The 6,619-nt window shown below is 34.2% G+C and overlaps 1 pseudogene across 1 annotated transcript; it reads left to right on the forward strand.

The window, feature by feature from the left end:
- The first annotated feature begins 1,359 nt into the window (after positions 1-1,359).
- LOC143631630 (bifunctional riboflavin kinase/FMN phosphatase-like) lies at positions 1,360-5,672 on the forward strand (annotated as a pseudogene). The gene is made up of 9 exons (XR_013153397.1): positions 1,360-1,447; positions 2,365-2,551; positions 2,648-2,845; positions 3,503-3,568; positions 3,664-3,817; positions 3,896-3,973; positions 4,334-4,470; positions 5,092-5,184; positions 5,337-5,672. The product of XR_013153397.1 is annotated as a bifunctional riboflavin kinase/FMN phosphatase-like (transcript).
- The last annotated feature ends 947 nt before the right edge of the window (positions 5,673-6,619 follow it).

A 6,619-nucleotide genomic window follows, 5' to 3' on the forward strand; every position in this document is an offset into this window, starting at 1 on the left:
ATACTTGTTTAATTCATAGTTCATACATTATACAATGTGAGGTTTTAATGTTACTTATGAATGAATGAATATGGAATTGTAAAGTAAGGGGGTAATGTGTAATTACCTTTAAAACACAAAGATGGAACCTAATAATAAGTCGTCATCCACATTCTACTCTGTCAAGATACTTCCTAGAGAGAAACCAAGGAGGAACAAGAAGCTTGTTTTTTGGGCCTGACTCCGTTAGCATACTGTAGAGAAGGGTTTTTGGCAATATTTCACCGGTAGAAATCGTCTAAAACGATTCCAAACATCTCCAAACTGATATTGTTTAGGGTAAAAATTGTCAAAACGATTGATCAAAGCTTTGGTTAGGTTAAAGGTATGAAAAACTCTAAAAGATAACACTTTTACGATTGGATTAGTGTGGGAACTTCAAGGATGTCAAATCGAGCCCCAAGGATTAGGGAAATAATATAGTCGGTGTTGTTTTGGTTAATAGATTAGTGTATAAAGGATTGTGATTCTTGTGTTTATCTTTGTCACCCTAGTAAATAAAAATAAATGTCATAATTTAGTTTTGTAACTTGTAAAGGGTTAATAACAATGATTACTTTAATTTTAATAAGCTAGAAAAATCTACAATAATTTTAAAAAATAGTTTTAAATATCTTTTTGAACTTTCAATTTTATTGAAAACTCAAACAAAGACTAACAAGAAGCTAGCCTTGATAAAAACAACAAACCCAGACATTGTTTACAAAAGATATTATATACGGTTAAATACTCAATGAAAATGTGCATATGATTCCTCTCATTCTAGACTGACTATTCCCCCTATTCTCCTCCACCCATAAGAATGAGAAATGCTTTGGTGCCTTCCTTTACTCTAGTGATCGAGACTCTCGTTTAAAAAGTGTTTCATTTCTTCTCCACTGGCATGTTGAAAATAATTTATTGAATCGTTTTTTTTATTTCCATCTTGTGCCTTTATTTATGTGTTTTAAAAGCATCATTAACATTGGATCTCCATGAAACGTTACATATGCGTATAGCGAAGAAATACCACACCAACTGCTTACAAACTTCCAAATAACTTTATTATTATTAATTTTGTGATAGGAGGGGGGGGGGTGTTAAGGTTGTTGAAACAAAAACAACATTGTATATAATAATAATAATAATAATAATAATAATAATAATAATAATAATGAATAATAAGCCAATAATAAATAAAATCAATCTTATAGAATAAAGAGAAATGTCCATATTCTATTATGCGAATCAGCCATCACATCACGATCACGATCTTAAAAACGCATTTGTACTCGTAGTAATAGTAATGCTTCTGCTGCATTGATGCCTTGTTCAACCACCACCACTACAGCAGCATTAATGGACGGCCGTCGTAGCAGCAGCATCTCCGCCGTCATCTTTGATCTTGACGGCACCCTTCTCAACACCGGTACGTGTATGTATATTATTATCATTTCTTTCAATAACCTCGCACTCTCTCTATATTCCATTCTAATATATATATATATATATATATATATATATATATATCTTTTTTATATTCATTTGGCTTTGCCACAACTTCTTTCTTTAGGGGTTTTTGTGATTGGGTACTTTATATATACTCGTTATATTAAATATGTATGAGCCAAGGTCCACTTGTGCTCGGCTCGGTTTGTAAACGATCTGAGCCCGGGTCACTTACTTTGAAAACAAGCCGAGTTTCCAGCCACAAGCTATTCAAATATATCTAGGCTTAGTATGAGCAAGTGGGCAACAATTAGTATCTGGCCAATACCATCCAACACTCACAAAATAACTATATATATACACATATAATAAATTATAAATAAAATAATCTGAGCCGAGCTGCCTCAGTTTGTAAATGGGCTGACTTCTAGCAAGTTTTTTCGAGCGATCGTTGAGCTGACCCAAGCTGAGCTCAACTAAGCTCGAGATCAGCTCATTTTGACTTATGAGGGCTCGGGCTCGGACTTGGCTTTTAATTAATTTATATACATTTTTAATTATTTTTAATATAGTTTGACAAAAACTTTAAACTAGTGTAGTACCTTAAACGAGCCAGAGTTTGACTGGGTAACCTAAACTAATACATAGAAGTCTAAAAGAGGCAAAAGTAAAAAAGAACAAACAAAGCTCAATGAGATTCTCAGACAAGGCTCGAGCTTGGGCTCGATAACTAAACGAGTTTTATTTGAGACTCGATCTCAAAAAGGCTCACATCATTTTGAGCTTTTTATCGATCGGAGCTCAAGTTGCTCGGAATGTCACAGCTCGTTTGCACCCCTAGTCCAACTTATGTGGAAGTTTTATAATTTGTTTGGATTTGCATTTTGGGTATTGAAGAACAAGTGACAAAGGATCTATTGAAGGAGTTTCTGGTTAGATATGGGAAAGAGATTGACACAGAAAAAGAAAATAAAAGGATGGGAATGATACACCATGAGTCAGCAATTGCAATTGTTAAGGATTATCATCTTCCGATCACACCTCAACAATATTCTCAAAGTATCATGCCTATGTATCATGAAAAGTGAGGTCTCTTTCTTATCATTCAATAATGCTAAATTATATTATTCAAGAACATGTCTTTAATGAAATGAAATTGTTGAACTGTTATGTTTTGTAGGTGGCTGCAAGCCAAACCGCTCCCTGGCGTTAATCGCCTCATGAAGCATCTTAAAAAACATGGGATCCCATTTGCACTTGCTTCAAATTCTGTGAAGAAGAATGTACTAGTCAAAGTTTCTTCCCAAGAAGGTTTTTTTTTCATTTTAATCTAAAGCAATTTAGACACATTTAAACGATGGGTAGAACTTAAGTTTTAGTTAGATGGAAACGGGTTGATCGAGTGAAGCATGTGAAATAGTTCGAAAGTCAGTGAAAAGTGCGCTTAAAACTGCATAAACCTTGTAAATCGTTTCATTTCAAAAAAACTCTTTTTTTTTTACTTGTATAGTGTCCATATAACATTATAACCAAATAACATAAAGTATGAGACAGTGAATCAAAACAGTAACAAAAAAAAAACTAAAAATGGTAGCAGTCCACTACTGAATACGGATGATATAGCAGAGATTCCTTTGAAAGTACCTATACGCTCTCCAAACAAATGTTTATTATCCTGCATCCCCTAACTCCAGCTTCCGCTCCTGTGTATTCTTGATGGCCCCAAGAATCATTTCTGCCGATCGAAGTGCCACCCTATAAAACTTTCTGTTGAAAACCTCCTGAGACAATAGTCATGTGGCTGCGCAGTGGGCGTTATATTCGCTCATTCATTTTACTTGTTTTAACCTTGCTTGCATCATCAGTAGCTAAGGTTAATTGGGGAAAGTCTGATATTTTGTTGTAATTTGGATTTGATTTTGTTTCATTAGGTTCCTTTTCAGTAACACGTTCTTAGATTAATTGTTTTAAACTTGTTTACTTTTATTTAAAACGACCCGTTTAATCAAAATATCATGTGACTGTGAAACATCAGATTTCTGGAGGCTGCTAGTCGAATGGGCGTGGATGCATCTTGCTGTCTTGTGATAGAAGATTCTCTGTATGTTATTATTCCAAACTTTGCGGGCATGCTTTTGAACTATGTATTGCAAAAATGGAGTTTAAGGTTAAGGTGGTAATTATATATATGAACAGGGTAGGGATTAAAGCGGGAAAAGCTGCACATATGCAAGTGGTGGCGGTTCCATCAATTCAAACCAAAACAGACGATTTTCAATTGCTGATCATGTGATTCATTCGTTCCTAGATTTTCAGCCGCAAATATGGGGACTTCCTCCGTTTGATGACTGTATGTTTCATTGGTTTAGAGGGCGTGTGAGTTAGCCATTTGTAAAAATTAATAAAAAAAAACTCTATATGGTTGCAGGGGTGATGGAAGCATTGCCAATTGATCCCATTTATTTGAAGGGGCTATAGAAAAATGGATTTCTTGAAGAAATTTCAGGTTTAAGTTTACTCATTTTAATCACATTTATTGTTATAAAAGGGTAAAAGTGGTCAAATGGGCTGGGCGGGTAAGGGGTGTTTTTGGTAACATTTTTTTTTCGAAATTTTATAAATAATTATTGTGTTAAATACGATTGCATAAGCTATAGCAGTACATGTAGTAATTTGGATTTTCTATAGAACAATACTCAAGATTTATGCATTTAAAATTCGACTTTGATTCGTTCTACATTCACTTTTTTCTATTATACACATTATAAATTAAATAAAATTACACCATCCATTTGTTCCTTCTTTTATTGTGACTGCTTTATACAAATTTTGATCAATGTGTATTCATGTTTTCTTAATTATACAGATAACAGTGCTTCTGATATTCCGGGTCAAGCCTTGGGTGTCTATTTCGGTTGGGTTGTCTTTGACTCACACGAGAGTCTTAAGGTGGTTGTTAGCATCAGATGGGATTCTACCCGTGGCTCTTACATGAGAAACATTGTGAGAACTTAACATTTGCAATGTTTTTAATTTCTATGAACCGTGCTACTAATTAAACGGGTCAAGCTAGTCAAATAGTTTAGTTAATTTAGGTTATAATTCATTAATAGTGGGTTAAAATGGTCATATATAGGAGGATTCCCATTCGCCCTTCCTTTCCAACTTCTCATTTCGCCACCTCAGCAGTTGCCTTGAGTACAAAACGAACCTAACACGAAATTCGTGGGTATGGGTTTAGTCTAAGAAGGTTCGGGTCAAACTTTGAACATGTTTAGCCAAACAAGTTGCGTTTGTGACATAAATTAAATTCGTTAGGTGTTCTTTTGCCAAAATTTAAACCTCAAAGAGAAATTGATATAGGACTTTATAATCAAAATGTAACTGTTTTATATACATTTGTATTTTTGTTTTAAAATTTGTAATTTAAAAGTATTCATACGAGAAAGATGAAAAAAAAATGGGTTAAATCATAAATGAGTTGTGTTCAAATCGACCTGCAAATATGCATAGTGTGTTCAGGTTGGACCCGTCAACCCACGAACACGACTCGTTTAACATCCTTTTAAATCATTGTCGGGTTATGGTTTTAGGAAATTTTGTAATGTGTAGCGTTCGTTTCAGCAAGCTTGTGTTATCAATGGAAACGATGAGCAAATTTTGGATCAGAAAATTGAAGTAGCACTTGTTGGTTATATCAGGGGATTTCAAACCAAGGTAACTTAAACTTATTATTGATGTATTGAAGGCTATTTTAGACATTTCACTAGCATATAAACACTTTTCACTGAACAGTCTCATTTTTGACTGACTTGTTATTGTTTTTACATTTGAAGTTGTTTTTAAATAAATTTCTACATAATATGCAGAAAGATTCTTCAACAGAAACTCACATTCTTGACGTTGACAAGTCAACCCCGGAAGCTTGTTTGAATTCAGAAGCATATAGCTATCTTAGGTGCAGCCCTGCTTAACTTTAAAGAACTTGCATTGGTTATAAAAAGTCAAACCATTTGGTTTGACCATTACATTTTGATGAGTTCACATTGACTCAAAATGTATGCTACAAAATTTCACATTTATTTTAGTTAAGGCTTGACCAAGGTGAAATTTGACTTTGGATCAAGGTTTAGTTTAATGATTTTAGCTCTATGAGTATAATATAACTTGATATTACATATTTCTAATGGTTGAAATAATAAAGTTGAGTGCATTATTATATTTTATGTTATCATCATGTATATTGCTTTTAGTAACATACCATGTGTTATAGGTGATCAAATCGGGTTGGTCAAAGGAACCGGAACCGGTTCAGAACCGGTTCCATTAGTCAACATCACTGTTTAAACCGGTTCCATGGTCGAACCGGTTAGGGAACCGAACCGGTTCCCCAACCCTCGGACCCGGAACCGGTGGAACCGGTTCTGACCGGTTCCTAAACCGGTTCTTACACTGTAACCGGTTCCAACCGGTTACAGTGTAAATTATTATTTTTTTTTTCGTTTTTCGTTTCCGCTGCTTGTGTAGGTGATGATTTGTGTTCTTCTGATTTCTGAAGAGGCTCATGCTACTTTTGTTGTTCATCCACAGAGCAATGGTAAACAACATATTGAACTTAATGCTATGAGTGTCAGCGTGTTTGAATTGATTAGTCTGTATCGTGTATCGTGTAATGGTGAACTTAAATCTGTATCGTGTTACATTTGTTGAGTTTGCTATGTATTATAGTCTTTTGGCTTACGCAAGTCAAATGCTGAATTATAATCAAGAGCGGTGTTATACGATTCGTATTTGTATAACATGTTAAATAAAAAAAACAATTAACATAAAATTCATTTTATTTACTTTAAGAAGTTCAAAAAAAAGGTTACATGTTTTAAAATATTCAAAAACAAACTAACAAAACATTAAACTTATAAATATAAAGTTGTGACATATTATTTCTAGAAAAGCCTTTTTGTTCGTCGTAATTATTGAGTGGCGACTTATTCATCAGAATTACTTGTAGAAACGCCTTCTTGTTCGTCGTGCACTCGAACATCAAGTGGTGTTTCGTCTTCCAGAGTAGTTACGTGTTGAACACGATCGATTGAGTCCAAGTGATCCTTCAAGCAAATGCACATCTCCACCGACTCCGAATTCAGTCTTGTTC

This window comes from Bidens hawaiensis, unplaced genomic scaffold (genome assembly GCF_021521415.1).
Source record: "Bidens hawaiensis isolate Kalapana, Puna unplaced genomic scaffold, B.hawaiensis_p1.1 tig00006171_1, whole genome shotgun sequence".
NCBI classification, from domain to species: Eukaryota; Viridiplantae; Streptophyta; class Magnoliopsida; order Asterales; family Asteraceae; genus Bidens; species Bidens hawaiensis.